Here is a 22,646-nt window from a genome sequence, read left to right on the forward strand (position 1 = left end):
TAGTGAATGGTTCTTGGTACAACAATTTTGGAATGGTCTTTATGAAGACTCAAGAAACATTCTCAACATGGTATCAAATGATATGTTCATCGAAGTTGACGATAATCAAACTTGGAACAAGATTGAGGAAATGGCGGTCCATAACTTACAATATAGTAGACCTTGCAAGGCTACTAGAGGAGGAAAGCATAAAGTGGACTCTATTACTCAATTGGGTGCTCAACTTAGTGCTCATATTGATACCATTAACTTGAAGTTTGAGAAGGCTATGGCTAAACTTGAAGAAGCCTCAAAATCACCAAAGCATCATGTTAATGCCATGGTAGCATCTTCATCAATCCCAAGTGGGATATGTGAGAATTGTGGAACTTTGGGACATGACCAAAGTGAATGTAGGGGAACAAATGAACAAGTGAATGCTTTTCAAGCATACAAGAGTGGTACCCCTTATTCCAATTATTACAATGAAAACACCAAATCCCACCCAAATCTCTCATACAAAAGCCAAAATGTTCAAAACCCTCAACCAATATACACCCCACCTCCCATGAGAAACCAAAATCAAAGACCCTTTTTCAACCAAAACCAAGGTTACCAAAACCAAACTCCATACAATCAACAAAATGACCAAGGTTTTGATGTTCAAAAAGCGGTCCTCCAAATGCAAAATAATCAACAAGAGTTTTTCACTCAAATGCAAAAGGATAGCCAAGCAAAGGACATCACCATCAACAACATCCTAGCCCACACAAAAATGTTGGAAACTCAATTGACCTAACTAGCATCTTCAAGTTCTCAAAGACAAAAGGGGCAATTACCACCTCAAAGTAATCCCCCAAGACATGAAACGATTAGTCCCATTCACTTGAGGAGTGGTACGAGGTATGAAGGACCAAAGAAGCAAGTTGAGGAAGAAGTTGTGGAAGCTAATGACAAAGAAGAAGTTGTGCAAAACTCCAAGGAAGGAGACCCACCAAAAGAAGAAGTTTCAAATAAAAGTGAAGAGAAGGCCAAGGAGAAAGAACCCATTGTGATTAGACTTTTGTTCCCAAGTCGTCAAGCTAAGCCTAAGTTCGATGACAAACTTGGAAAATTTATGAAAATTGTGAAGAATTTGGAAGTCTCGATTCCTTTTACGGAATTAATCAATCACGTACCGACTTATGCAAAGTACATGAAAGACATCCTTACGAAAAAGAAGTCGATCCGGAAGCTTGAAACTATCGCCTTCACTAAGGTGAGTAGTGCAATCCTTCAAGGGAGTTCACCTCCGAAACTTAAAGACCCGGGAAGCTTCTGAATACCGTGTACCATTGGCGACACCACGATCAACAAGGCATTGTGTGATCTAGGAGCGAGCGTGAGTGTTATGCCGTATTCGGTTAGTAAAAGGTTAGGGATGGGAGAGCTTAAATGTACCAACATCACACTTCAAATGGCCGATAGATCGACGAAGACACCGTTAGGGATATGGGAAGATGTTCCCGTGAGAGTTGGGAAATTTTTCATCCCGGTGGACTATGTCATTGTTGACATGGAAGAAGACTCCAATATTCCGATCATTCTAGGTACACCTTTCTTGCACACCGCGGGTGCGGTGATAGATGTGAAGCACGGAGAGCTTATTCTAGAAGTGGGAGACGAGAGCATAACTTTCAATCTTGACAAGACCATGAGAGCTCCCCGTTTGCATGAGCCATGCTTTATGGTTGATCACTATAGCCGGAAGGATGATAGGAAGAAGTCGGAATTCCAATGGAAAAAGAAAGTTGATGATGCTCCATTCAAAGAGCAAGAGAATAGCAACAAAGAGAGCTTGAAAAGCTCACCCATGACAAGTGAAGAGGATGGCCTCATTGGCCAAAACAAGAAAGAGGGAGAGTTGTCTCTATCAACTCAAGAGATTTTTAATGATCAAGTAGTCAAAGTTTGCGGTCTTTGGGATGATGAGTTCGAAGGGATATCAATCCCTACATTGGTAATGCTATGAACCAAGACCATCATGGAGAACAACAAGTGCAAAGGTCTATTGAGGACATCTATCATGACAATGAACAAGCTTTTGACTACTTCTTCAAGGTGTTGAGTAACATCAATAACACCTTGAACATGCCCCCTTGACATCTCACATTGGATGAGAGTTTGGTGGAGTCCTCCCTAAACCACCATTTGTAAATATTCTAACTCCCTAACTTGCATTTCAATTTTTACACTGCATTTTTGTCATTTTTGGATCTATATTTTTGTGCCTTGATCAAGATATTCATCATTTTTGAGAGAAGCGAGGGAGGGACTTATGATTTTATTGATGTGTAGTGCTTTGACTTAGTGTGGGGATAGCAATTGCCTAGGCTATTCCTGCCTTTGTAGTGCCCCTACAATGAAAAACACGAGAATTGAAGAATGAAAATGATACGGGTTATGCAGTACCCACGGATGGACCTGAATCCGTGTGGACAGGGAAGAATCCGAGCGTCCCAGTGAAGAATCCGCTCGTCTAGCAGAATCCGAGCGTCCTATGTCACCATCCGCTCGTCTGGCTGAGCTGTGGAATTCAAAAAAATGGTCTGTCACAGAATCCGAGCGTCCCAACGAAGAATCTGCTCGTCTTACAGCAAAGACGCCCATCTTTCTCCTGTTGGATTTTAAAGAATAACCCTGTAACAGAATCCGAGCATCTTTCAAAGAATCCGCTCGTCTTACATTGAGGAATATGCTCGTCTTTCTACAAGACGCTCGTCCCATAGCGTCATTTCCTGAAGAAAAACGTGCAGAATCCGAGCGTCCCAGTCCTGAATCCACTCGTCTCTACTGCTGTTTTCAAAATTAACGGGTCTTTTAAACCCTTATTCCCTCATTCATTTTCATTTCTTCTTCATTCAAACACTACCCAAAACCCAAAAACCCTCATCCTCTACATCAACAAAACAAGATTTCCTCAACCAAATTCAACAAAATCAAATCCAAACTTCCCCACAACAAAAATTAATCACTCCTTTTACAACAACAATTCATTCAAACACCAAAATCTTCAACCTTTGAGTCGATTTTTAAGATACAAAGCAACATTCTTTCATCTTAAATCGATTTGGGCATAACTAAAAATTGAAGATTTCAATCTCTCTTTGGTGTAATCAACAATGGCAAGAACTAAAGGAGGTAACAAGGCACCGCCAAAGAAGACACTTTAAAAAAAGGCAACAAACTCTTCAAGCAAAACAATTGTCAAAGGCATTGGTAGTCCATGAGGCAAGGTTAGAGGTTCAATAAGGTCCCCCTATGGAAGCTACAACATCAACAACTCCGGTCATTGAGCAATTATCTAATTATCCGGAGGTAATTTTCACTTCCGACTCTCATAGGGATAAATTTGTTCTCTTTGCTAAGAAAACCATTATGCCTACAAAATTTATTTGTGAAGATGCTTTGACAAAGTTGGGTGTTCTTGAACAAACCAAAACCTTCTTTGAGGCTATGGGATTGGGTAAATTGTTTACCATGAAAGAATTGACATACCCCTCCTCACATTGTAATTTTTGAGTTCCTTGAAAGTTACAAGGGTGGAAACTAGAACCCACATCGAGTTTTGTCTTGCAAATGTCAATAGACGAATCACTTTTGGTGAATTGAGTAAGATTTTAGGCCTTAGTGATACCCCATACTATGAAAAGATCCCCGAAAAGTATGACCCCACTCCTCTTTGGGAGCCAATTTCCGGAAAGAGATTTGTGCGCTTTCATGATTGTCGTGCTCTATTAGTCCACCATCCGGGCATTAGAGTGTGGCATAAGGTCATTGGGAATACTTTGATAGCAATAAATGGCACTAATCATCTTACCAAGCTCGATTTTGTTCTTCTTGAGTCGGCCTTGAACATAGGAAGGGAATATACTAAGCCATACAATGCTCTAAGACTTTTGGTTGAAATATGGCTTAATGTCGATTGTGGTAAGGAGGGCACCGCTTTTATTGTGAAAAGAACTAGTTACCTATATGGCCAAGCACTTCAACCCAAATTTCAACCAAGACAAAACTTATGTGGCGGTTAAAGGAGGTCATTTCATTGATATGGACACCATTATTCACAAGTTTAAGTGGGTCAAGCATGTTCCTCTTGACACCAAATATGGGTGGTTAACCAATGAAGCTAGATCCTTCACTTTGCCTTCAAAGATTTGTCGATTGAGTGTTCACCGATCAAACTACCTTCTTCCACTCTCCGAGGAGACCGAGTATATTATTCAACAACAAAGAGGCGAGATTGATGAGCCCTCCTCCTCCATAGTCACACCACCCTACCCATTTGAGTATCACGAGTTCAAACCCAAGGATGTCGAGGTAGGAAATGATTACTTGACTTTACTCATGAGGGAAATGCACAAGCAAGCTTACAATGATAGAGTGGATGCTTACAAAGCCCAATATCCGCCCCTCCTACATCTAGCTAGGCAAGGACTTCTTGATCCATCATGTCCTTTGCCTAGTTGGGCGGATAGGGAAGTTTTCTTTCCTAGCACCTCTAGTGGTGGAAGACCGGGTGAAGAGGAGAATGTTGATGAGGGTGTTGATGAAGAAGGTGAAGAACAAGAAGAGGTTCAAGAGAATGTTGTTGAAGAAGAAGCTCAAGATGAGGAAGAGCAAGGAAGTGAAAGTGGGAGTGTAAATGATTCCACTTCTATGGAGGAAGATGATGAAGATGATGATATGATGGAGGATTAACAAACCTTGGAGGCTCCTCCACTCTTTCACCCCTCTTATGGTTTGTCTACTTCTTTTGTTTTCTTTATTGTATTTTGATCATTTGTTTGAGGAGTCCTAGCAACATGGAGGACTAACACACTACTACAAAAATCATCATAGACATCAGACATTTTTATCAATAGGCATCAAATTTTGTACTGATGCATAGTTGACACATGTATATTCTCTATACTTATACATCAGTCTTAAGTTTGATGTCTATTGAAAAATAGACATCAGTTTTAATTTTATCTGATGCCTATTCCATAAATAGGCATCAGAGTTTAACTAAAAACCGATGTCTATTGCATAAATGGACATCAGTTTTCAGTAAAGTCTGATGTATATTGTTTTATTTTTATTTTTTTTAAAAAAATGGGTTTATTAATGAATAACCTACATTCCTACATTCCTTTCATCAATGAGACCAACGTAACTTATTTGCAAAATATTGTATACATACAATTATTGTATATTTACAACCAAACCAATCATCCACACAAGCTAATGAAGTACATTACATTACTAAACATTCAGAAAATAGTCCACTCTTAAATCAGGCTCCTCGTCAATTTCAATTTGTGAATATGACATTGTATCTTCTTCTACCCCTGTCATATACAAAATGGCACATGAGAATTCACACCTACTCATTTTTCAAATGAGAATAAGCATTACAAATATCTATGGCCTTTAATTTATCTAACGACAACGTTTTCTTCCATCATAAAACGCATGAATGCGAACTAATAAGCAAATATTTAGCTACAATTTTGAGTAATTGACAAGTCTCCTTCTACTTTAGATTAAACAAACTATTTAATCCATCAGAGGTATTCCAACAGAGTATCATATTGGTATATACACTCTGTATATGACTCTTATCACCCAAAACTCTAACCAAGTCCTATATTTGACACAAATAAGTAGTAATACTAAGTACCTGCCAATACTTTAATACATCTTCCTGCTTTTTCATCTCTTTCCTTGTCATTTCAGCTATAGCCTACAAATCATCATCTTACGAAATTCAAACACCACAATATATATAAAATCTCATGTGCCATTTCACTTCAAATAGAAACAAACACTTGATATATGAAATCTACACATATGACATAATATAATGAAGCAATTTCTTTCATAAGTTTACATCCCAAGTAGTTAAAGCAATAATTATGTTTCAATCTTTCTAAATGAGTATCAGAAGGTCTAAGTTCTGACCCACGTCGTTTTTTTTTCAACTTGTTGTAATATGAGTATTGATATTCAAAGTTGAACAAGAGAAGAAGATAGAATTGTACGTTTGTATGAGTCTGATAAACTGATATGCACTATAAAAAGTCGCAGAAAGCTTGGTAGCACTCTATGCAACATCTTTCCATTAGCATCAAATTGCTGACAGAAACAAACAAGCAAACAAACTGTTTAATACATTTCATCATGGGGAACACATCAACGCACTCGCTTTTCCTTCCAACTAAACAAAAAATAAAGAAACAAAGAGATACCACATGAATAGAGCCGACCCATGACCAAGATTAAGCTGGATAAAGCGGTGGACATTATCAATCCCTATTATTTCTTCATCTAATTTTGGGTATTCTTCACCAGTGATACATAAGGTTAATCACAAATCCACACCTAAATTCATTAAAGTTAAGGTTTCCCTTCCCCCATAATTCAATTATTTCATCAAATTATAATCAAATAATAAAGCACAAGATCACATTAATGTAAAATAAATCAAATTAGTAACCAAAACTAACAAAGAAATTGAAAAAATGAGATAGAGAAGAGAAGAACCTATTGAAAATAGAGAGAAGCGAGTTTGTGACTGGCGGCATTAAAGAGTAAGTAAGCATTTGGCCTCGTTCGAATGGTTTGTTGGTGAGTCGACAGCTTAGATTGGTCATTAGCTTGATTCACATCATCCCCTCCCCCTTGAAAAGGAATTGACCTCAATTCAGCTAGGCCATCGTCATCCAAGTAAGGAGAGAGATCACCAACATTAAAAGTGGCATGAACACCATAATCACTGGGAAGTTCAACCTTATAAGCATTGTTGTTGACTCGACCCACAATCTTGTAAGGACCTTCCGCCCTAGGCATGAGTTTATTCTTTCGTTTGCTTGGAAATCGCTCCTTTCTCAAGTGCACCAAAACCAAGTCTCCAACCTCGAACACCCTTTGCTTCTTATTTATGCTTGACTTGCGTTTATAGGCTGCATTCACGGCCTCAATTCTGGCCCGGACTTGCTCATGGAGCTTCAACATTACTTTCAACTTGGACTCGGCATCTTTATGCACCAACTCATCTTTAGGCAACGGAATTAAATCCAAAGGAAGGTAAGGATTAATACCGTATACAACTTCAAACGGTGAATGGCCCGTAGCATGAGTAGGCGACCTGTTATAAGCAAATTCAGCATGAGAAAGCTTGAGATCCCAATCGTTTTGTGTCTTGCTCACAAGCCCACGCAACAAAGTTCCCAAAGTTCGATTTGTGACTTCGGTTTGCCCATCCATTTGAGGATGGTGAGAGGTACTAAACAGAAACTTTGCACCCACTTTCCTCCATAATGTATTCCAAAAGTAGCTCAAGAATTTAGAATCCCGATCCGACACAATAGCCTTTGGAATGCCATGTAACCTCACAATTTTCCGATAGTATAAATCACCCACATTAGAAGCATCATCGGTTTTATAGAAAGCAACAAAATGAGCCATCTTGGAAAATCGATCAACCACCACCATGATAGCATCTTTACCACGTTGAGTGCGTGGCAAAGTAACAATGAAATCCATTGAAACATCGTCCCAAGGTCTGACCGGAATTGGTAAAGAAGTATATTCGCCCGGTTTGAACTTGCTTTTCGACACTTGACAAGTAACACACTTACCCACGATATTGTGAACATCGTTTTGCAATCGTGGCCATAATAAATGCTCTTACAAGATCTCCACGGTATTTGCCACCCCGAAATGGCCAGCTAACCCTCCACCGTGAGCCTCCCTTACAAGTAGTTCCCGGATAGGATGCTTAGGAACACAAAGTCGATTTCCCTTAAAAAGAAAACCATCTTGAATCAAATACTCTCCCTTAGCTCCTGATTTGCACTCAAGATATATTGCACCAAAGTCTCCATCTTCAACATAGTAATCTTTCAAAGTTTCAAAGCCCAAAAGATGAACATCAAGTGTGGACAGCAAGGTATAACGACGAGATAAAGCATCGGCTACAACATTACTCTTCCCATCTTTATATTTGGATGAAAAGTGAAATGGTTGTAAGAATTCAACCCATTTCGCATGCCTATGATTCAACTTCTGCGGCCCATTAATATACTTCAAGGATTCATGATCGGAATGCAATAGAAAATGGTTAGGACGGAGATAGTGACTCCAATGATCAAGAGCCCGAACAATAGCATAAAATTCCTAATCATAAGTGCAATAATTTAATCGAGCTCCACCCAATTTCTCCGAAAAATAGGCTATAGGTCTTTTCCCTTAGATCAAAACAGCCCCTATACCTACGCCACTAGCATCACACTCAACCTCGAATGGTTAAGAAAAATCGGGTAACGCCAAGATAGGAGCGGTACACAACCGTTCCTTAATCAGTTCAAAGGCTTGTTTAGCTGCCACGCCTCATTCAAACCCGCCCTTCTTCAAACACTCCGTAATAGGACTGGTTATGGTGCTAAAATTACAAATGAATCGTCGATAAAAAGAAGCAAGCCCATGAAATGATCGTACCTCACTAACTGTTTTAGGCTCCGGCCATGATCGAATTGCTTTGATTTTTGCTTGATCAACCGAGACACCATCCTTGGACACCACGTATCCCAAGAACACCACGCTCTCCACAAGAAAAGAGCACTTCTCTTGCTTCCCATAACGTTTCTGATTACGCAATGTTTCGAACACTTGTCTCAAATGTTCAAAATGCTCATCAATACTCCTGCTATACACCAAAATATCGTCAAGATAAACCACAAAAAATCTACCTAAGAAGGATTTAAGTACCTCATTCATCAATCTCATGAAGGTACTCGGAGCATTAGTAAGACCGAATGGCATGACGGTCCATTCATATAATCCATGCTTCATTTTAAAGGCCGTCTTCCATTCATCACCCTCACGCATCCGAATCTGATGGTAACCACTTCTAAGGTCGATTTTTGAGAAGGTAACCGAACCATGAAGCTCGTCAAGCATATCATCAAGTGCTGAGGACTGTTCGTACTAGGTACGCGCAGACCTGAAACTGATCAATTTAGAGAACAAAGGATTAAAAATTAACGGACTGTTTTTGGTGAACCGAACGTACTAGGTACGACCAGTTCTGATTTTTGTATATAAGGGATAGTTTTTTGAACAAGTAAGACCTATTACTTGATCAAAGTGAGTGAGACCAAGACCTATTGATCAATAACTCGAGAATTTTAATTAGAAACGCGTTCTAACCAAAACCAGTTTTGTTTCTAAGCAAGAAACGATTTTTGTAAACACAAGTTTAAGCAAATTTCTGAATGTTTTATTCATGAACTTGAAGGCTTTATATAAGCCCCAAGGCAGCCGTGTAAAAGCTAGCAAGGTGAAGAGTTGAGCAATCACTCTTCACTTAATTACAATACTTAAAGCTACTAGTTCATTGAACTTAGACAATCACTAAATTAAGCTAACATTTTATTGTAAAACATAATCTGAAAATATAAAGTAAAAACGTCTTGTGGATCGTCCTCCTTGGAATGCGTGCTTCCCCCATCAGCTCTTCTATTCCACACTTAGCAAATTCACAAAGGAAGGATAATTGGAACTTATAGGCTGAAAATTACGAGCCAACATCAGACCATCACCTTGAGTGTTCACAACCAATTCGTCCAGCTCATTAAATAACTCCGAGTCATTAGCTTGGTCATTAGCTTGATTCGCATCAACCCTTCTTCTTGTCTAGGCAAGAGGGGGAATTCCGCGATCCTCCAGTGTTTCTAACACCATAGGGAGTCTATTCTTGACAAAAGCATTTAACAATTGAGGACATAGGTACCCTACCTTGACACAACTTGGAGGTGATTTATTGGTATCCTTCTAGGCTTAGTAGTTTGAAGAAATTGCATCTATGAAGGAGTGTGTACCCTTGAATTGCTTCCCTTGTAGATAATTTCTGCCACTTAGATGAGGAAAGTGGCTATTCTTTTTTAGATGCATCCATTACTTGATTTTATATGCTTTAATGTTTGGATGTGTCGCCATTTTGGCAAGACCCACCTTGCCTTGCAAGAAGGCATCCTACCTCATGGTTATCTTGTTGTGAGTTGAAGGGCAGGGTGAGACCCGCTAATTGTCTCATATCGGCTATGCTATTAGGTTAGTTTAAATAACGGTCCTAGTTTTTATCACCTCTTTACTCGGGACGAGCAAAGGTTCGGTTTGGGGATATTTGATGTGACAATTATTTAAGCACATTTAGTCCCCGAATTAGCCTCGTTCCTATGCTTATTAGTGCATATTTGGGTCATTTACTATCTTTAGTCCTTTGTTTTGCATATTCTTTGAGGTTTTTTTTTTCCTTGGTAGGAGAGGAGTGCAAACCTTGCATTTTTATGACAAAATAGAGCTAAATTGATTGAATCTAATGACCAAGCATCAAAGAGAAGACAAGACTAGAAGGCCTTTTTACATATTTGATGGGCGATGTCGTCGGGTCTCCCAATCAAACACATTTATATTCTCAACAAACAACTAGTTAGTGATAAGTCGAGGTCGATCCATGGGACGGTGTGCTTTGGGTTCTAAGTCTATCTATCTCAATTTATGCTAGTGCCACGATTGATTTGGGTTTGTAGTAATGTTCTAGACTAATTCAAGCAATAAAGTAAACCAAGCAAAAAAAAGAGAGATGTAAACAAATGTTTAAATGTACTAGGATATCATGGGTTCATAGGGAATTCATGGTGTTGATCATACAAACATGTTTACAAAGTTGCAAACAATTAATGTTGTTGAGGAACCGAGTTGGTTTATGTCTTACGGTTCATAGGAAGGGTTGGGTCTCGGATCCGAATCGATTAGATTGTACAACACCTACAAGTCGACTTACTTTCCTCCTATTCAACTTCTATGCATGGTCTAACAAGGCTTGAGTTGGTTTATATCTTACAAGTCTTGTTGAGTAGATAAGAGATGGGTAAAAATGCAAGGATTCATAGGCTTAGCATTTCATCAAACATAACATGTGCATAGGTTGACATCACAACAAGCAAGCAATTTAATTATGAAAACATATTAGATTAAGATTAATCCCATGTTGGTTTCCCCTAATTACCCACTAATCCTAGTTAAGAGACTACTCACTTATTATCATGGTAAACGTGTCATTAATGGTGTCAATCAGCACAACAAGTATAAACATGATAAGAGAATGAGGAAATAAACAATAAAGAGTAAAGAGTAAGGAGATTATACCAAACTTGAGATGATGCAAATAATAAAGCAAGGGATAATAGAATAAACTTGATTGATTGATGAAGGGTTGTCAATCCTCCAATAATAACCCAATAATCTTCAATTACCCAAAAGTAACAAACTTGAACAGTAATTAAGGAGAGATTAATGTGTAATTTGTGGAAAGATTAAAGAGTAATCTATTCTAATCTACTCCTAATCTAATCTAAGAGGATTTTCTAATGTGGAAGCCCCTTTTGATATCATCAAAATGGGGTATTTATAGTAGTGCTTCATTAGGTTAACTAAGGCTAAATTAGTAATTAACAATTTTAAGTTCTAAGCAGGGAATCGCTAGTATTTCGGAGAGATAGACATCTTTGCTGAGGACGCCACAATCCGCTCGTCTAAGAGATGAATCCGCTCGGATATGGAGGGACGAGCATCTTATGGGGTTGGACGCTCTGATTGTTGGCTTCTTGGACGGGCGTCTTTGCTTCTTGGGACGGGCGTCTTTGCTTCTTGGACGGGCGGATTCCTCTTCAGAATCCGTCTCTTCGCAAATTCCTTATTCTTGCAATGTTAGTCTTTGGTTCTTGCCCTTCCGTCAATACCCGTTCAAACAAGATCGTCAATGTCCTTTCGAATAGGCTCAAGAGACGAAAATTTTCCGCCTAATTGTCTCCTTTCCTACAAATCAAACACAAAGCAATAGGAAAGCAAAATAGGAAGCATTTGACGGGAAAAATGGCTATGAGACGCTAATATAATGTGAAAAATAGGTTCAAGTCGGGGACTAAATGTGCGCAAATATGAGTCACATCAATATTATAGTAGATGGGCAATGATGAAGAAATCCTTGCATCCCCAACTAAATCCCGGAGGATTATTGGAAGAAGAAAAGAAGAAAAGGAAGCTGTGACACAATCCGCCCGTCCAACCAAGAAGACGCTCATCCAAGACGTGAGGAATCCGAGCGTCTTTGCAGAAGGGACGCCCGTCCAAACACCCCACAATTTGCTCGTCCAACAACCAATGCGCCCATCCATCCACTAGGAAATCCGCCCATCCCGACACCTTGGACGCTCGGATTCCCTTACAGTCCCATACGTCCTTTTCTTCCCTCCATGAAAGATGCGCATATTTATGAAAGACCGGCAAAAAGGAGACTCGTATCTTTTCTGAGAGGAGCGATTCCTCAAGGACTTAATCGTCATTTAAGCCCTTAGTAAACCCTAATTTGCGTACCTAATCACCACTATAAATACCCCATTAGTCTAATTAGATAATCATGTTCTTCTTATCAATCCTTAGTGTAGTTTATATCATTCTAATCTCTTCTTAATCTTGTAATCAACTTCTAATCATGTCTTAATAGTTTATTTGGAGATTGACAACCTTCCAATCAACTTCTAACCATCATGGGGAATGATTCATGCTTTATTTAATATGTTTTCAAAGTTTATTTGCTTGCTTGTTGTGATCTCAACTTATGCACATGTTATGTTTGATGAAATGCGAGCCTATGAATCCTTGCATTTTTTACCCATCACCTACCTTTTCAATGAGACTTGTAAGACATAAACCAACTCGAGTCTCATTAGACCATGCATATAGTTGAGTAGGGAGGATTAAGTCGACTTGTAGGTGTTGTACAATCTAATCGATTCGGCTCCGGGACCCAAACCTTCCTAGGATTGTAAGATATAAACCAACTCGATCCATCACAACAATAATTACTTGCTTATAATTTGAGAATATGTTTGTATGATCAATTCCCATGAATCCCCTATGACCCCATGACACCCTAGTGCTTTTAATCAATTGTTTACATCTCTTTTTAGTCATCTTGCTTGTTTACTTTTATTGTTATTTAATTTAGTGATCTTCTCATCTCAACCCCAAATCGTGACACCCCTAGACACCGCTACTTGCAATCGAAAATCCTACATCAATACCCGTCCCTTGGGACCCGACCTTTACTCGCCTCTTTACTAATAGTAGAGTTGTTTGTGAAGTTATAAATATTGTTTTGGTCTAGGTTCTCCTAACGACAAGTTACCGAAAATAAATCTCCAAGTGAGTGAAACCGACAAGGAATCTGTCACTTAGAGATGCGTGAAGTGGCTTCGGAAGGTGTTCAAGAGTTTATCCGTGCTAATACAGCTCGATTAACCAAGTTGGATACTTAAACCCGTCGATCGAATGCTTTATGCTTCTGAAGATTCTCGATTGAGTTGTTGTTGTACTCGATCGAGATATGGTATTTTTTGGCTCCTCGATCGAGCACTTAATGTTCTCGATCGAGATGTTTGGTCCAGATTTTCCTCGATCTAATGGTTTCATTTCACTCGATCGAGAGGCTTAGCTTTATACGCAGATTTTAGTTAATTTTTGGATATTCTTTTGTAATTAGGAATAAATAGAAGCATAACGTCAGTGATATCTCTCTCTCTCTCTCTCTCTCTCTCTCTCTCTCTCTCTCTCTCTCTCTCTCTCTCTCTCTCTCTCTCTCTCTCTCTTCTCTTTCTCTCATTCCTTTCCTTAAAACTTTACTCTAAAAAACCTAATTCTTCCATTACTACTCTATTGTATTCGGTAATTCCACTCTTTGCTTTAATCAATTATTATTGCAATTTCATTCTTGTTATTGTCTCTTCTCTTGATTTCTCTTTCTCTTGTATTTTTGTTAATTAGGATGTTTAATTTATTTTTTATGCTATTTATTGTCTCTTCAATATCTATCTTGCATAGCTAACTCTTTTGTGCTAGGACATGGGGGACCCATGGTGATTAAGGAAATTATGAATAGATTGTTAGGGTTTGGTGCAAATGAGGTCTGTGTTGTTAATCACTGCAATTAACTGTAATCAACTGCTTGGGTCGACGCATTTAGATGATTAATTTTGGTACACCTTGACCTGGATCGAAAGATTGGAAGGGGTAAGACCTGCAGTGAACATAAGAGCATTCTAATGAGGGTGAAAGCTAAGTTAGTAATGTTTTAGGGCGAATAGAGGACCGAAAGGACCTTGTCACTACCCTGCAGACAGAATTTGTGTTGACCTATGACCCTAGATTAGACTCCTTGAGAATCATGGTGAACCTACTGTCCTAGCTATTTCTCTCTATCTGTTAATTTCTCTTGCTCTCTTTCTCTTTTAATCTCCGTAGTTTAGAACAAACCATCAAAACCCCCAAGAATCGATTACTCGGACATGCTTAATTTAGCATACATTTTCCCATCTCCCTGTGGATTCGATACCCGACTGCCTCTACTACATTTTATAGGGACCAGTTGGTTTTATTTTTTATAGGGTTGTGACAGCCGTGTCATTTATTAGTAAGCATTAAGTTTGTTTTGATAAGTTGAGTACATTTACTTATGAATTAAATTGTGTCATGTGTATTTTTTTACAAATATTAATTCATCTTATGCTTGTGTTGTCGTGAAATCATAATGTTTTTTATCTGTGATTGTTAATATATTTTTGACCTAGTACCCGTTCAAGGATTACACATTAGGTGTAATTCTTGAATAGTCCCCGTTTTGGGACTGTCTTTGAATCTTTTATGCCATTTAGGTGGTAAATAATCATTTTTTTCTTGATTGTTATGAGACAAAATTGGGTTGACAATTCCTTTAATGTTCTCTTAATACATATGTAGAGTGAGAATTCAGTCTACATAATGTATTTGGAAAAATGTAAGGAAGTGCTGCCGAATTTTTGTCTCATTACAATCAAGAAAAAAATTAGTATTTACTAACGGTATGAGAGATTCAAAGATGGGTTTAGGTTGGAGAGATAAGGACCCAATACAAAATGTATTTTTTTGGAGGTTGTTGTTTTTATTGTTGTTGTTGTTGTTATTGTTGTCGTTGTCGTTGTTGTTGTTGTTGTTGTTGTTGTTGTTGTTGTTGTTGTTGTTGTTGTTGTTGTTGTTGTTGTTGTTGTTGTTGTTGTTGTTGTTGTTGTTGTTGTTGTTGTTGTTGTTGTTGTTGTTATTGTTGTTGTTGGTGGTGGTGGTGGTCGCAGTATTGTTGTTGTCGTCCTAAGAATATGGATATGAATGTTGTTACCATTTTTATTAATAATTGTTATTTACCAATATATATGTAGATTTGCAATGAAGAGATTAGAACGAAACTAGATGTATGAAAGGCTGTCTTCCAATAAAAAATTAAGGAAGGAATTCGTAATGGGGGTTGATAAATTCATTGATTATGTTAAGCAACAAGACGAATTAATTAGAAGTAAAGAAATTAGGTGTCCATGTACTAAGTGCAAAAAAAAAGTATTTAGTTGAACAAGAAGTACGAAAACACCTTGGTCTAAAGGGTTTTTGTGACAACTATTATGATTGGGTGTGTCTCGGAGAGAAATTCTCCGTTCAGGAAGAGGAAATGGCAATGCCCTCTGACAATCCTTATAGGGATATGGTAGAGGATGCGTTGCGCGATAGCATTGATCAAATAAGGGAAGAAGCTCTTAATGCCGAGGTGGTTGATGAATCTCCAAGTCCCAATGTATTAGCCTTTTTTTAAATGTTAAAACGTGCCGAGCAACCTGCCTACGAGGGATGTCGACTCTCATTGCTACAGTTAGCTGCAAGGCTTGTCACTCTGAAATGTGAATTCAACTTAGCCCATAGATGTGTAGATGGTTTTACGTCATTTATGGGAGACCTTCTTCCTCAAAATCATGTTTTGATGCATACTTCTATGAAACCAAAAATATTCTCAAAGCTCTTCAACTTCCTCATGAAATGATAGATACATGTTTTAATGGATGTATGCTTTTTTGGATGGACGACGCTCTTCTTGACAAGTGTAGAAAATGTGGTAGAGCTAGGTACAAAAGTGCAAAGAATGCAAATGGAAAAAGGGTCCCCGAAAATTTCTTAAATTATTTCCCAATAGGGCCACGTTTACAATGAATTTATGCCACAAAACACCTTGCGGAACAAATGCGTTGGCATTATGAAAACCTCCGTGTTAGTGGGACAATTCTCTCATCCAAGTGATAGTGAGGCTTGGAAACATTTTGATCGGTTTCATCCTTCTTTTGCATCTGAGCCTTGGAATGTTAGACTTGGACTTTACAACGATGGTTTCTCAGCTTTTGGTCCATTCGGGAAGTTGTATTCATGTTGTCTGGTGATGCTTACTCCTTATAATTTACCACCATGGCTATGCATGAAAAGGCAATTTATGTTCTTAACATTAATTATTCCCCGACCAAAGAATCCCAAACAAAACCTTGACGTCTATCACAACCTCTAATTCTCGAGTTGAAGCAATGGTGGGACACGGGATTGTTTCATATGACGTGTCTAGGAAACAAAACTTCGACTTAAGAGCCACACTACTATGGACGATCAATGACTTTCCTGCTTATGACATGTTATCTGGTTGGTCAACTAGTGGTGAGAATGCATGTCCATATTGTACGAAAAAAGAGACTAAATCGATTTGGCTTCAACATAGTAGAAAATGGAGTTGGTTTGATTATCATAGACAATATTTAGACATTGATCATATTTTTCGCAAGGATAAGGTCCACTTTCGAAAAGGAAGAATAGAGAACGGTGTTGCTAGAACAAGGTTATCGGGCGAACAAGTGTGGGAATGTGTGAAACATTTACCAAAAATTTGGATGCATCTGACCATGAATTGAGAACGGTTAAAGCGAAACGAACTGGGTGGTGGAAACAAAGCATTTTTTGGGAGCTTCCATATTGGAGCACACTACTAATTCGACATAACCTTGATGTCATGCATATTGAGAAAAATGTTTTCGAACAACTAATTCACACGGTTATGGATAGAAAAGACAAGACAACCTTTAACCCAAATGCACAAAAAGACATGTTACAACTTTGTTCAAGTAAGCGAAAGGTGGATTCAGTCATTTGGAAAAAGGAGCAGAAGAAGGTGTTGTGTGATTGGATATGTAGTTTAAGGTTTCCGGACGCCTATGCTTCAGATTTGAGAAGATGTGTCGATATGAATAAGTTGAAGCTACATGGCTTGAAAAGCCATGACTGTCATGTTTATATGGAGCGTTTACTGCCAGTTGCTTTAAGGCACCTTCTCCCAAAAAATGAGTGGAATGCCATAACTGAGATTAGTCAATTTTTCAGAGATTTGTGCACTTCATCAATACAAATTGAAAAAATAACAAGTCTCGAGAAAAATATTGCCTAGATAATCTGCAAATTGGAAAAAAATACTTCCACCTTCCTTTTTTAACTCAATGGAACATTTACCAATTCATTTGTCATACGAAGTGAAAGTCGGTGGTCCTGTGCAATATAGGTGGATGTATCCTTTTGAGAGGTAATATCAATATCTTTTAAAAAACCTTTTAAGATTATTACTTGAATGTCATTCATTCTTAACCCATTTTTTTGTAGGTTCTTGAATCATTTGAAACAAAAAATTACAAATAAAGCTCGTGTTCAAGGGTCATTATGCAATGCATATTTTCTTGAAGAAATAGCAATTTTTTGTTCTTTTTACTTTGAAGAACATATAGATACTAAGGCAAAAGACCTTGACATTGGTATGAAAAAGTCGGAGCATTCTACCTTGCCCGAGCTATTTAAAGATCACGAGGGCACTACTTTTGGAAAATGTTGTGAAAGATTTTTGGAAGATAACGAATATGAACGTGCACACCTCTATGTTTTATCTAATTGTGATTCTGATGAATTGAAACGTAATGAAAGGTAAGTGAAAAAAAAAATTTAAAATGTTGTTTCAAAAGTAAAACATGCAAATTTTAATTTGAAACTTAATTCGCCGTTTTTGCATAGGTTGTTTGAGGATTATATCAAAAGAGAATATCCTGAGTTTTCTATGACCGAGGATATTTGGAACAAATTTAAAACAAGATTCCCTGACTCGTTTAGAGGTCAAGTAAGTAAATAATATATATTCTATAATGCTTATTTAAATTATATTATTATTTGGTCAATAATTGTTTCATTATTATTAATACTAGATAAACAATTTAAAGATCCAGTTTTAATTGCCTTAGCAAATGGACCTTCAAGAAAGGTAAGAACATGGAAGCGTTATTCCATCAATGGTTACAAATTTCGAGCTTTCACAAATGGGAAAGATTTGGAAAAGTCGATAATTAACAATGGAGTATGTGTGATTTCGATTGAAGGAGCTGACTACTATGGAACCCTAAATGAAGTTGTTGAGATGTCTTATACTGGCGAGAAAGAAACTTACAACGTTATTTTATTCAATGTAATTTGATAGATAACTCAGAAAGAGGGATGCAATTACATAAGGAATATAAACTTGTGGATGTTAATCGCAGCAAAAAATTTCCAAAATATGACCCGTTTGTGTTAGCATATCAAGTGGAACAAGTTTGCTACGCTCCTTATCCAAATATCAAAAGAGATAAAGATCAGTGGTCAGCAATATATAAAAAAAAGGCCAGATCACAAGTTGATGCTCCTACTGATGAATCTTTCTTTTAAGAAAATGTTAATAATGGTGATACAACATTGGTAATAATTGAAATAGAAGATGAGAACGAAAATGTGGAGGAACAAGAAGAAATGCAAGGAGAAGAAATGCAAGTACAAAATGATGGTATGGAAGAGGAGGAAGATGAGGAATAGGTGGGGGAGGAGGCTTTGAAGAAGTATTTAGAAGAAGAAGAAGAAGATGGTGAGGATTTTTTAGATTCGCTTTTTAAAGGCAACGACGACACTAATTTAAGTGATTATGATGATGATGACTAGGATTTATATTAGTTGTAGATGTTTTGTACCTTTTCATTCAATCTTACTTTGTTGGTACTATTAGTTGTAGATGTCGTATGACTTAATTTTAATGAAATCTAGTTTGTTTTCATTCAATCTTACTTTTCATTCAATCTTACTTTGTTGGTACTTAATTTTTTTCTTACTTTGTTGATATCTTAATGCCAAAAGCAATAAATAACAATTGACTGAGACGGAGGGAGTACTATTTAATTTCTTATTTTGTTACTATTATTTGATTACTTGATTTCTTACTTTGTTGCTATTATTTGATTATTCGATTTCTTATTTGTTGATTTTTTACTTAGTTGTTACTATTTAATTTCATACTTGTTGCTATTATTTGATTTTTTTATTTTGTTGCTACTATTTGATTTCTAACAATTTTAAAGAATTTAGTTGATTTGTATGGTGACGAGGAGACGAAGAAGAGGTAGTTGTAGTCATGTAGGAAATCGAGGAAATGAAAACGAGAATGAAGAAGTACCAGGAGGTCATCAAGAGCAACAACAAAATGCGCCAATTGAGAAAGTTCATCTCGATCCTCTTGAGCAAGATGGCGTCTGGTAAGTATGTCATTTTTTTCGTAATTAATTATTTTTATAACTATTTATATATATATATATATATATATATAGGAATGGGATCATGTGAGTATGACTCATATATTTGAGGATTGAGGATTAATACTAGCTGTCAGATCTAAGAGATCCAATGTCCATGATTTAGTGCCGATAAGTAAGGGTAATATGGTAATTTCGCGGGCGCACATATATACTCCTTACTCCATCGAAACAAACATAATTCATTCATTCTCACCCAAAGCCTTTCTCTCTCTACCTTCTAGCTTCTTCTACGCAACCCCTAATTTTCCTGTTTTCGTGATTTTTTTGTTTCGAATTCAATCTCAGCTCAATCATTTGTCATTCTTCTATTTCTTATCAACGGTCATACTCTTTCAATCGAAATCACGATGTCAGGTACATCTACTTTATCTTTAGTTTTTAATTTCAGTTTTATTTTCATGTGATTGTTGTTTCGCTACATATATTTGCAATTACTACTCATCTTATTGCGTTTGTTATGATTTTGTAGCTACTCATCGTTATTTCAATGCTTTGTATCTCTTTTTCCTAAATTAGGTTTAATTTGTAAGGATTTCATATGATTTATTGGTCTTCTTTCTCATATATCTAGGTTAATTTAATTCGAAAAAGTTACGAATTTGTTATATATTTAGTACTTTTTTCTGATCTATGTTCAACTCACATGTTGTTATGATTTTTTTGTTCTCGATTTATAATTTTGATGAGATTGATTCATAGTCTTGTTATTTGATTGCGATTTTAAATTATTTCACTTTGTTCGAGTTTTGTTGTTATGTAAACCTAATTTACATGTGTAGTATCTTGTTTCAAATATTTTTAAATTTGTGTCAGATTGATTTACATCTGTTTTACATTGTTACTCTTTCTTTGTTAGCTAGTAGTAGTATACATTTCGTCGATTTAGGTTCTAAATTGTTTGACATCTTATAAATATCACGTATTTGCTACTAAAGTATCCAGTGTGATATTCTTTAGAAGACTATGTGATATTATTTAGCAGACTGTGTGATATTGTTTTATTACATCCTTTTTACTTTGATTGTCAGAAATCAATTACTACTTGTTTGTTTACATTGTATTTTTTTGTGCTATTTTTTTTCAGATCGTGAAAGTTGTATAGCTTTGAGCGGCCTATTGGACAGAGATATGACTTGGTCCAAATTGGCCTAAGAAGCTTTGGGCTTAAGGCTTAATTTACCTGCCAAATGAGTCTCCAAGTTTGGTGTATGTTTGGTTTTGGTATAGATTTGATGTTGAGTTGTCATCATATGTTTCTAATTTACATTTTGCTTGTTTATTGAGTTTTGGTATTTTGTTTGACCACCACCCTTTCATCTTGTTGAGCAGCAAGCACAACATAAATTTTAAGATATTGTTGTTGGTTCTTCTGATTCCATTGTTTTCATCAGGTATTGAAAAAAAATTAGATCGGATTTGTCTAATTTCAGTTTTGGCCTTGCTCATATTTTCTGTGAGTGCTCTTAATTCATTGGTGGATTCGATTTTTGATTAACCCACTTTCTTCTATTGGTACAATAGGTTGGACTTTGTCCCACTAGATTGTTGAGTTGTCATCATATGTTTCTGATTTACATTCTGCTTGTTTATTGAGTTGTGGTATTTTGTTTGACCATCACCATTTCATCTTGTTGAGCAGCAAGCACAACATAAATTTTAAGATGCTGTTGGTTCTTCTGATTCCATTGTTTTCATTAGGTATTGAAATTAATTAGATCGGATTTGTCTAATTTCAGTTGTGGCCTTGCTCATATTTTCTGTGAGTGCTCTTAATTCATTGGTGGATTCGAGTTTTGATTCATCCACTTTCTTCTATTGGTACAATAGGTTGGACTTTGTCCCACTAGATTGTTGGTTGCGTAAACCAGGTTGTTTAAGCGGCTTAAAGGTGAAGAATCATGCGGAGTAAATGTGTTGGCCACCTTTTCTTTCTTTGAGATGGATCATCGATGAAGTGGAAGTAGACGCCACAACACTGTATGGTTCATTCCTCTCGACGAGCTTTATTTTGCATCCTTGTATATCTCTCTCACAAGTTTGCTTACTGGGAATGGCAGATCCACTTTGAAGGGGATATGAAGTCTCATGATGCGTCCAAAGAAGCTAATTGATAAAACCAAGTCAGAAATGAAGCTAAGGATCAGTGTTACTTTCCAAGGGGATATGAAGTTTCGTGATATTCTTCATTGGTGTCATACTAATGGTTTGATGTAATTGAGTTCCTGAAAGTTGAATAGATAGTCAGGTGGCTGCATTAAGTTGAGTCATGGTCATGAAATGGTTATATAAAACGGTTGTACTGGTGTTTAAAACAAGATGAGGTTGAACAAACGTCAAGCAAGAAGTTGAAGATTGTGCTGGAAAAAGATGCCAAAAAGGATAATAAAAAGAAATTGGTAAAGGTAGAAGAAGGGAAAGGAACTAATCTGTGTACTCAGATTGTGTTGACAGAACTTTAATTGAATATGCACTGATTGATGTAATTTTGGAAGGATAGTAATCTGTTGTAGTCGTTATAAATTAATATTATTGCCGTTGTAATTTTGTGATACTGTTTAGAATCAACAATGATATTTTATCTTATATGCTGTGATATTATTTCTCAATAACAAAAAGTTTGAGTGTTTCAAGATTTCTTGTGAATGTGATATTGTTTTGGATAAAGTGTGATACCGGGATGTGTTGAAGTTTGATATTGTTCGGTAATGCTTCTAGACCAATATGACGTGATACTTATGAAGATATATATTGTTTCTTATAACTGTTTGAAAACTAGCAAATAAAGATAAATATATGATATTGTTAATAGCATAGTGTGATATTATTAGCACAATAACTTGATATTGTTTACCATATCATTTGATATTTTTTTTGAAAGAACTAAATCATTTGATATTATTAACACAATAATGGTGATATTGTTTTATGATATTCTTTACCACATCTTGTGATATTGTTAAGCCAGTAGTGTGATATTATTTACCGCATCTTGTGATATTGTTAAACTAATAGTGTGATATTATTCTCAAAGTCATT

At 36.8% G+C, this 22,646-nt stretch overlaps 1 long non-coding RNA gene across 1 annotated transcript; it reads left to right on the forward strand.

Moving 5' to 3' along the window:
- The first annotated feature begins 19,776 nt into the window (after nucleotides 1-19,776).
- LOC141609007 (uncharacterized) lies at nucleotides 19,777-22,191 on the forward strand. Its single transcript, XR_012527128.1, has 3 exons — nucleotides 19,777-19,964; nucleotides 21,438-21,587; nucleotides 21,668-22,191. It is a non-coding gene; the product is annotated as an uncharacterized LOC141609007 (long non-coding RNA).
- Nucleotides 22,192-22,646: the final 455 nt, after the last annotated feature.

This window comes from Silene latifolia, chromosome 10 (assembly GCF_048544455.1).
Source record: "Silene latifolia isolate original U9 population chromosome 10, ASM4854445v1, whole genome shotgun sequence".
Lineage (NCBI taxonomy): Eukaryota > Viridiplantae > Streptophyta > Magnoliopsida > Caryophyllales > Caryophyllaceae > Silene > Silene latifolia.